Raw genomic sequence first — 10,854 nt, 5'->3', positions numbered from 1 at the left:
CAAATCAACTCTCTTCTTGTAGTGTATGAATGTGAGAGAGAGTTAGTGGTGGAACATGTATCATGAATTTACTTGAAAATGAGGCTGGGAAGTCATAATCACACCCCCTGGGATCCAGAGGCAGATACAGATGGATCCAGTACAACCGGGCTATCTGCAGCCCCCAAAAGTACCAAAGACCTGAGGCCATGCATCTCGGCGATATCTGCGCGTCCATCCTAGCAGGAGAAGGAGGGAGGCCCTCGAATGGAGTGCTGTTAAAATTGGGGAGGAGACGGGGTTCATATGCCTTTTTCAGGGTCAAATTCAAGCACTTTTAAAGCACTTTCAAGGTCCATTTTCAAGATTTTTCACCACATTACCAATAAAGATTGCATGTTTCACTTCGCAGCACCTCAGTAAGACCATGTGAAAATTAAAACAAATCATCTTAGGTTGACCTAAACGCCTTTGTTAAAACATAGAAAAATGCACCACAAAATACAGTGGAACCCTGACTTACGAACAGAGATGGGCAGTAACGCGTTACTGTAATCTGATTACTTTTTTCAAGTAACGAGTAATGTAAGGGATTACCATTGCAAAAATGGTAATTAGATTACCCTTACTTTCACGTAGGAACGCTGCGTTACTAAAAACCGTGATTTTTTGCGAGAGTGTCTCATGACAGTGACGTAAGCGAGTGCGACGTTCGTGACAACAGCTGTCTGCAGATCAACAATGGATAATATATCGAGTGCGGAGAGAGTATGAGCGTGCAGCGTTTAAAGCGTGGAAGTACTGACCTTATTTGGAGTTTGATTCCATAAAAAGTGACAAAAACATTAGTGTCCGTTGTGCGTGGGAAGAAAACTTCTTTTTACAGGGAAAAAAAACCCTAAACTTCCAAGCAAGCGCCAAGTGCGCTACGAGAAACTCGCGGATTCTTCCACTGACCGCTGCGGCACACCTGCACCAGGGTAAACCTCCGCCTACCCCAGTCCTGCTTTACAGGTGAAAATAGAGCAACAGGACCGCTAGTCTTTGATTTTATTTATTTTCTGCTGTGTTTTACTTGCATCTATTTGAAAGACTGAGTGTAAATACAAAAAAATATTTTATTTTATGTGCTGGAATGTGCAGAAAATAGGTTTAAATGTTAAACAAATTTCTTCCAGTCAGAGAATGTTGCATATAATTTAATTTTTGCTTGATGCATAAAGTTAAAAGATTAAAACTAATAAAACAAGTTTTAAAAAGAGACTTTTCCATTTGATTACATTTTGTATGATAGATTATGCAGAAAAAGTAGAATTGGGTTGAAAGATCTATCGCTTTATCACCTATTCAGGTTGTAAATCGTGTTTTTAAAAAGTAACTAAGTAATTAATTACTTTTGAAAATAAGTAATTAGTAAAGTAATGGGATTACATTTGTATTAGTGCTGAAGTCCTAAATGATGTGTCCTAAACATGTGCGCGTGCACATGAACGTAATGGATAGGCCCTCCCCCTTTGGAAAGGGGGTTGTAAGAGTTGTGGAATGTCTTTGCTGTGTGTGTATATAAGAGGTCAGGGCAGCGCCATTTTTAGAGATGACCTGATAGATGACATATTGCAATATGTCAGTTCATTTTGAAATTCCCACGAAACTGTTTGCTCACCAGTGTGGCTTTTATCTCTTTTCCACATCTTTAATTCTTCTTGGCTGTTTGCTCTCTGGTGGCCATCTGCGACCCTGACCCTTAACCCATGCTCTACCTCTCTACTGGCCTTTGCATCCCTCTGCACTTTCACTGTCTCCCTGTTTCCCTTCAGATTGAATAAACGTGCCCTGCCACTCATGCTGATGATTCAGTGACTGTGTTCCTCAGGTCAGCAGGCTCACCTCTAGCTCTGTTTCTCACCCTTCTCTTTGCTTATGCTTTATATTCCTTGCCTGTGCCATTCATTAGTCCTAACGCGCATGTTCTTTTCTGTGGTATGATGACTTTCTTTCTTGGTGGTCTTGCTCTAGTCCCTTTCACAGCTGGGGTTCTGTTCGGCTGCAACAGGCCGTCAGAGTCTCTCTGCAAAACATCTTCAATAAATCACGTTCATTCTTTCTAATGATGATTCATTAGAAAGTCATCATTAGAAAGTCATCAGAGTCATCAGAATCAATGAAATGATTCTGATGACTCCACCTGTGGCTCAACAGGTAGTGCAGGTCGTCTGCTGACTTGTCTGACTCGCACGTCAAAGTCTCCTTGCAGAAGAAGCATTGACAGAAAAATTTAAAAAAAAAATGTTGAGTAACAAGTTGCACAGTTTTTTGAATTGACTCAACTTCTTTAACACAAAAATGTTGGGACACCAGCAAGCTTAATGTTGGATTTAGTCGGCACAAATTACACACAGTGACAAACATTAAGTAAATGACCAGCACTTAACTGAATAATTATCTTAAGTTAGTTAACCCTCTCAGGGCAAGCGTTACAGATTTGCAACAGTTAAAAACTAACAACCTGATTACCCCACATACATATTTTATGAGTTTTTTTTACTCAGAAGTGCCACTGCAGGACTTGGTTGTGCATTAGCAACTAAAACTTAATTTGAGCCTGAGAGGGTTAAGAGTTAATTAATGGCCTGTCGCAGCAGCACTGCTTTACTTCTCTTCATAATGTTTAATGTCTCCTAATGTTTCTGTTTGAGCTCCAGTTGGCAAAGCTCTCTCTTCTTCTATTCACAATATGAGCTCAAATACTTCCAGTCACACTCAAAGCAAGTTAACTTGACATTATATTACAGTTTGCTAATAATTGTACATAAGAATGTATTTAAAAGCAAACACTTTGGTATACACAGACAAAAACAAATCACTTCAACAACAGACAGGTTTTGATAAACTGAGGGCAGTGAACATTTCTGAATCCTAAACATAAGACAGCAAACAATAAAAAACACAGTCAACAGCAAAAATGTGCAGTGGTGAGAGCAGGAGGTCCATACAGACTGATGTGTCTCCATTCCTTTACATATTCCATATTTTATACGGATCACTGATTTTTTAATTACTAATTAATGTTTGTTGAGGACACCACTCAAACTGTTAATGAAACACATTAAAATAATAAACTGACTTTGACTTCGATGTTTGTTTTTTAAGAACAAATCTCTCACTGCTGTCTTTCACAAAGCTGAGAGGTCAGCAGTCCCCCACAGGCTCTCTGTGGTAGTCTGATCAGGTTCAGTCAAACACTAAGAGTTTGTTACTGGAACACTTTGGTTCTCCAATCCAACAAACCTTTCTGGACTGTGTTAAATGTGCCTGCAGTTCTCTGGATGTTCAGAGCTGAGAGTGTAGACAGGATCAAACATCCTGGACCCTTAGACATCTGCTCCCTCCAACAGGACAGTAACTTCAACTGATCAAGGGACTGTCAGCTCCCCCATCCACCATCAGCTCCTCCATCATCCCTCTAATACAACTCCACACAAGCACTGCTCTATAAAGGAAACTATGGAAAATTGGAAACTGTTCAACAGTGTGACACACATTAGAAGAATATCTCAGAGAATATCACTGAATCAAACATAATAATACTAATAATCACAATAAAATACCAGATGATGTCCAGTGTACTCAAAGATCACCATCAAACAGTAAAGGGTTAAAAATACAGCTTATATAGTAGGTTGGAAAACGCTATATGTTTAGTTTTGTAAAAACAAACAAACAAACAAACCTATTTTTTGTTTATTATTGTGGCAGATTCTAACCCTGTTATGTGTTGCCATACCGAGGTTATACCTCATTATGTCAGTAGATGGTGACCTTGCACTGCTGTGGGTCTACCAGAGAAACTACCTAAAGGCTCCGTGCATGCGCGGCTCAGAAAGCGGCCTGAGCAAGATGCTAACATCATTGTCCTTTCTATAAATCCACAGGTACTGACAAACAAATTTTTATGTTACCAAAGTGGTTCTAAAAGTAACGTAAGTTGAGTAACAACTGTTTGACCATGATTTGAGATGATTGTGACCATTTCGTTTTGTGGTATTTTGTTGTAATGAGCGCCAGTGTATCATCAGCAGAATGCTATTATGTTATGCAAAGACTCTGTGTGCCTTCCAGAGTTGTTATGATACAATACATTTCCTGCAACTTCGGGAAATGTATAGTGGAGTTGTTCAAGTGTTAGCCAGGCAGTATTGAGTATGTGCGTTAAGGGGAAAGCTGTATATTGGTGAGCATGGCATTTGCAGTCGTCTGCCCATGTTGTGTTACGATTGAGTGACACCATGTTCAAAAGTAATTGGGTCAATGGCGCAAATGTGGGGAAAGGGTGAGTGAATGCAAAATTGGTTATTCTGGTTTATGCTGTTATGCTTTAGCCGTGAGTGTTCTGTTTAAGTTATTTTTGTTTATGAAATTTGTTATTTTGTTGGAAGAATGTTTAGTGTGATTTGTATTGTGTATATTTTGAAAGAATGAATGGCAGTGAGAAATAAATTCGCTCCGGCCTGAGCAAGACGCTAAACTTCGGTCTCCTCTCTGTTAATCCACAGTTTTTCTCATAATTGGTTTCGCAGTGCACTCTAGACCTTAATCTTACAGAGAATGTGATGATTTTATGGATAATTAAAGTCAGTCATATAAGCTGAAAGAAAGATGCTTTAATCACAGGAGTCACACATGTGTCCACTGTACCATCTGGGAACTCTTATTCCACAATCAGAGAGAAAGAAACAGAGAGAGAGTGCAGGACAGACAGACAGGTGACAGTCTCAGGTGTACACACTGCTACAAAACAGCACAAGAGAAGGAGGATTTAGTGTTTGTGTTATTACGAGTGCTAAACAAGAAAAGTATGAACATGTATTTATAAGTTACACTTGTGTTTGAATCCTGCAGCTTATCACAAATTTGATTTCCATGTGTGACAACTGCAAGTGTCCAGAGTGAGGACAGACTGAGGGACCCACTGCTGCACATCATCTGTGAGGCTTTGCACCCCTGATGATCCACCAGGACAAACTCAGCAGTGTGTGAGGAAGAGGAGGAGGAAGAGCCAGCAGCAGCTGACAGATGGAGAGAATAGACAGACTGTTCCCTGTTTGTGAAGGACTGCTAGGAAAGTTTAAAATAACTAATTGTCTGTCCTGAATCAGTCTTATTAGGTAATGTTCAAATAATGTTATCATCCCAGTGTTTTCAGCTCTCTCTTGGCTCTTGACAGAGGTGGTCGCACTTTCTCCTTCTCCCTCTCCCTTAAATTTCCTGCTTGGCTTCTCATGTCTTTCGTATAGCCTCGCTAAACCCTTTGTATAATCTCTAACCCTAAGAGAGTCTCCCAGACTTGTTCTCTGAAAACCTAAAGAAAAATTATGGATTTGATCAACTGGTCCATTAACGAAACTGACAACTCCTAAGTCTTTATGTCTTTTATGCTGTGAGATGTGATGATTCATGTGCTGAGGTGTTTTTTTTCTGTTCTCAAGCTGATCTCCCTGTTGGAGCTCAGTCTGGGGGGAGTTCTTTTTTCTCCTCATCTTTCCTCATGTTGTGCATTTTCCATTGTTATACTTCTCTGACCTGTCTTCCCCATGTGATGTTTGTGTAATGTATGGTCGGAAGGGTAGGATGGCACAGGCAAAACGTCGGCAGCCTTAACCCAATTTCCTTCAGGGTCAACCTTCAGGATCAATAAAGTTTTGTTGAATTGAATTGGAAAAAAACAAAAAAAAACAATTTTTTTCTCCTTCATTTCTGTCAAACAATGAAACGTATCATGGTTGCTAGGCAACCTGAGCAGCGCGACGAAGGCCAGACCGTCTCATTTCACAAGCCTCTCACTTACGAAACACTTGCACTTCGTAGTACCCACCATACGTAGTCTGCAAAGTGCACGTACTACGAAAAGCTTCTCCACCCACACAGCTGAAGAAGAAGAAGATATTTACAGTGTGTACAATGGCATCACTCTTCCACACACAGACAATCACTTCTTGATGCAGCGTGGTCCAGCTGGGAGTAAGGAGGTAGGAAAGCTGAGCCAGTGTTCCTGATAGGTTTGTCTAGCACAGACCTATTGCTGGAACGAGACAATTCTACTACACAGAGTCTTTGCAGACTGCTAAGGATCAGACATCCTATCAATATGCATTCGATTATATACCTCTAAGAATATATGAGTATATATTTCTAAGGATAAATGAAAATCCACAATATAAACCTAACATTTCCCGCTTTAAAGAAGGCACCTTCAGCCAATCACTGACTCCACCCACAACTCAGCATAGTGACAAATACTCAGTACAGGCTAAACAGCACCACCCTCAGGCCAACATGGAGAAAAACATTCACACTGAAACAAGACAAATGATGATCTGGGCTCCAAACATTCATATCCAACACATGTAAAGCCTTCAAACGTCATCTGCTAATGTTTCTGTTTATTCTATGATTATTTTAAAATGAGCTCACAGCCACCTGTCGTCCTGCTGAGCTCCACCAAGGGGCCACTTTAAGGACCTGTCAGATAATCTTATTAGTCAATCATTATCTTATCATTTTACAATTCTCTTTAAACTTTCAGCAACAGCCGTTTAACTTCAGTGATCCTCAGAATGTCTTTGATATCCAGGAGTTTTACCCACGTCCAGTGAAAAATGACAATCTGGACAAATGAAAAAATTCACACTTTTTCTTCTTTGAGTCAGTTCCTGAAGAGGGTCTTATATCTGCCAGACTCCCAGAAACTCAGTGTGTTCAAGAGTGAGCTGACAGTCAGAGTTCCTTCAGTCTCAGCGTGATCCAACCATATTAGTGTGAACAGCATCACAGAGGATTCAGCTGCTTTAAATGGGACAGTGTGAGTAAATAACAGGGACTAGAAAGAGAGAGCAGAGTTCTCCTCAGTAACACCAGGATACCTGACCCCCTCTGAGTCTCGCTTCCCCGCCTCCATCATTTAGTGACGGCCTTCTCTACCATGTCTGTGCTGAGCGCTTTGGTCAGGGCCAAACCTTGTGTAACCACGGCAACTACAACATGACAGCATCCAGAGAGAAACTTGTGAGCCCACGACTACATTAGATGTTTGCTCTGCTGAATCCAGCCAGCCCCTACCTGGCTTTAGTCATATGGGATAAAACTGTAGGGCCAGAGGTGGAAGTAACAAAGTACAAATACTCTGTTACTGTACTTAAGTAGAACTTTCAGGTATCTGTACTTTCTACTCCTTACATGTTCAAACAGGCTGGTTACTTTAGGTTTAACACATTTGAGGGGAGTTATTATTTCATCAGTGTGAACCTTCAAACATCAAAGTGATTTGAGCCTAAACAGAAACACATGAAAGGAAATCCTGTTCATTTATTAATCACATAAAAAGAGACCAAAGAGTCAAACTGTGAGTCACAGTCAGGGCTTAAAGTGGGCCATGTTTTTATTTGATATGTTTTTGGGACGACACCTGAACGACTGCAGGTGTCTGTAAGTTGTGTTAGCGCTACTTTAGCATCTAGCTAGCCCTGCTGAAGAGGGGCGAGCATAAAGGGAGGAACGTTTTTGAAGTGTCAGCTAATTTCAAATGCAGCGTTTCTATCAGCTGCTGGAGACAGGTGTGTGTGTGTGTGTGTGTGTGTGTACATTTTAACTCCTTTATTTCACGCAGACAGCTTCAGCATTTGTTCAGCTTCAGTTTTCTTTTTCACATGTGAGTCTGCCAGAGATGGGCAGTAACGCGTTACTGTAATCCGATTACTTTTTTCAAGTAACGAGTAATGTAAGGTATTACCATTGCAAAAACGGTAATTAGATTACCGTTACTTTCCCGTAGGAACGCTGCGTTACTGCGTTACTAAAACCGTGAGTTTTTTGCAAGAATGTCTCATGACAGTGACGTAAGCGAGTGCGACGTTCGTGACAACAGCTGTCTGCAGATCATAATATATCGAGTGCGGGAGGTGCAGCGTTCAAAGCGTGGAAGTACTGACCTTATTTTGAGTTTGATTCCATAAAAAGTGACAAAAACATTAGTGTCTGCTGTTTACTGTGTGGGAAGAAAACTTCTTTTTACAGCGAAAAAACCCCCCTAAACTTCCAAGCAAGCACCGAGTGCTCTACGACTGTAATGGGAAATTCACAGAGAAACTCGCGGAGTCTGCAACTGACCGCTGCGGCACACCTGCACCAGGGCAAACCTCCGCCTACCCCAGTCCTGCTTTACAGGTGAAAATAGAGCAACTAGTCTTTGACTTTATTTATTTTCTGCTGTGTTTTACTTGCATCTATTTGAAAGAGTGAGTGTAAACACAAAAAAATATTTTATTTTATGTGCTGGAATGTGCAGAAAATAGGTTTAAATGTTAAACAAATTTCTTCCAGTCAGAGAATGTTGCATATAATTAAGTTTTTGCTTGATGCATAAAGTTAAAAGATTTAACGTTTTAAAAAGAGACGTTTCCATTTGATTACATTTTGTATGATGGATTATGCAGAAAAAGTAGAATTGGGCTGAAAGATCTATCGCTTTATCACCTATTCAGGTTGTAAATCGTGTTTTTAAAAAGTAACTAAGTAACTAAGTAATTAATTACTTTTGAAAATAAGTAATCAGTAAAGTAACGGGATTACTTTTTGGGGGAAGTAATCAGTAATTAGTTACTGATTACTTTTTTTCAAGTAACTTGACCAACACTGGAGTCTGCCTTCTCTGCTTTTATTTGAAAGTAACAGGAAAACACGACTAGAATTTACACAAACGTGTTTACAGGCTGACTTTAATGTGTTTCTACACATGCTTGTCCTCTGGTCATGTGATCTTGTGGTTTGTAGGAACGCTCCTCTTTCTCAGAGGATCCACCTGTTGTTCAGCACATTGTGATAATGTGAAATAAACTTTACTTAGACACACACAGAGACACTTCTAAAATACAAATAAAGCTGCTCCTTTCCTCAGTGCTGACACATAGTTTGTTTTTATATCAAACACGTCTCTGTTCCAGAAAACAGGTTCAGCAGCCTCTGAGTCCAAGTCTGAATCTGAAGTTTCAGGTCTGTGTGCACAGCAATGAGGATATAAAATGCAGTGACTGAAATATGAATGTGTGTAACAGGGCAGGATGATCCCAAAAGCTGATTCTGTTCATCTGGATGTAACGTTTTCAGTGGGAGAAACAAATCCAAACAATCCATCATACTGAGTTAAAGTGATCACAGGTCTGCTTTGTTGGAGATGAGCCTTCAAAGTGGAACATGTGGACTGTTCCTTTATTACTACCACTGAAGGCCACGCCCCTCTGGTCATGTGATCATGTGGTTTGTATGAACGCTCCTCTTCCTCAGAGGATCCACCTGTGCTTCCTCTCCTCTCTCCTCCACCTGTTACAGTGAGGGAACGTCCTCCATGATGGAGGAGCTGCTGGAAAGTGCTGAGAGTTTCCTCCAGAGTGAGACCCTCTGTCACAGTTCAGAGGATCTACGGCAGCAGAGACCTTCATGGACACTAAAAGTCTCAAACACACAACAACAACATCACACTGACTCCACTCTGACATCACTGATCAATAATCAAAGAACACACAGATCAAACTGATTGATCAGCCATCAGAGGAGTCGGATCAATGGAGCTGCTTCTGTTCCTGATGTCCACTGTTTGATCCTGGACCTGAACTCTCCCTGCAGAGGAGACACAAGACAGTCAGACACACACACACACACACACACACACACACACACACACACACACACAGAAATAATCAAACAAACAAACCTTTGACTTTGAGCTGCACTGTTTTGAATCTTATCCAGATGTTCTTGCTCTGAATTCCACATCTGTATCTCCCACTGTCTCTCTCTGTGGGGTGTTTCAGGGTCAGACTGAGGTCTCCAGTTTTCAGCAGGTCTTCATTCATCTTCGTTCGGTCTCTGTAAACCTGGTGCTGTCTGAGAGGCTGGTCAGAGCCGCTGTAATACATGTGGACATTGTTGTATGAACTGTCTTTCCACACCACTCCAGCATCTCCAGGCAGGTTTTGTGTGGTTTTGAAGGGCAGCTGGACAGACTCCGCCCCCTCCTCCACCTCCACTTGACAGACTGAGAGGACAACAAACACAACATGAGCTGTCACATCATGAAGGAGACGTGGAAATCACTTTGTTACACAAATCAAAGTCAAATCAATTCTATTGATGGAATATTGTGTGATCAATAGACTGATCAGTTTCTAATCTGTCATCTATCAGCTGGAAATCCAGCAGTGTCAAACAGACTTGGCAGCAGATTAGGACCAAACACAAACACACTGAGACTTTTTCTTCATCAGCAGTTGCAGGTAAATTGCAGCAACAATGCGACTCAGACAGTTTCTCTATAACTGCAGGGCTTCCTGCGCTGCTGTTAGTCAGATACGGATCAACAGGTTGTGGATAGAAAGCAGATTCCTTCAGCAGAGGATCCATATCACACTTGAAGCATGTCGTCGGGAAAACAATCAGTGAAAATGGGACACTTTGAGCCAATTTGAGCCTCAAACTCTGAACATAACCTGCTGCAGACCAGCTGATGTGTTCAGTTACCATGGTGAGGAATTTCACAATAAAGGAGGCGTACGCTCTGTCTTTTCCCGGCCCGACGCTCTGGGACATTTTAGACAAGTTTCCTGGCAGAATACGATCCCGTCCGGAGGCCGACACCATCCTTATCCACATGGGCACAAACCGGATTCCAAACAGCGCTCCCACTTTCTCAAACTGGACTTTGTGTGTCTTTGTGAGGCTGTGAAACAAGCCCACTGTAGTGTTTTTATCTCCGGCCCCACTCCCACCTGTGGCCGTGGAATGGGGCGTTTGGGCGGCTGCTCGGCCTCCACACCTGGCTCTCCT

At 41.4% G+C, this 10,854-nt stretch overlaps 1 long non-coding RNA gene across 1 annotated transcript; it reads right to left on the bottom strand.

The window, feature by feature from the left end:
* Window positions 1–8,673: 8,673 nt before the first annotated feature.
* LOC109201483 (uncharacterized) lies at window positions 8,674–9,370 on the bottom strand. Its single transcript, XR_002061539.1, has 2 exons — window positions 9,325–9,370; window positions 8,674–8,833 (listed from the first exon to the last, which is right to left on the bottom strand). It is a non-coding gene; the product is annotated as an uncharacterized LOC109201483 (long non-coding RNA).
* Between the last annotated feature and the right edge of the window lie 1,484 nt (window positions 9,371–10,854).

Source organism: Oreochromis niloticus, linkage group LG3 (genome assembly GCF_001858045.2).
Source record: "Oreochromis niloticus isolate F11D_XX linkage group LG3, O_niloticus_UMD_NMBU, whole genome shotgun sequence".
Classification (NCBI taxonomy): Eukaryota; Metazoa; Chordata; class Actinopteri; order Cichliformes; family Cichlidae; genus Oreochromis; species Oreochromis niloticus.
Note: the sequence above shows the minus strand (reverse complement) of the source record. Positions and strands in the feature narration are given on the sequence as shown.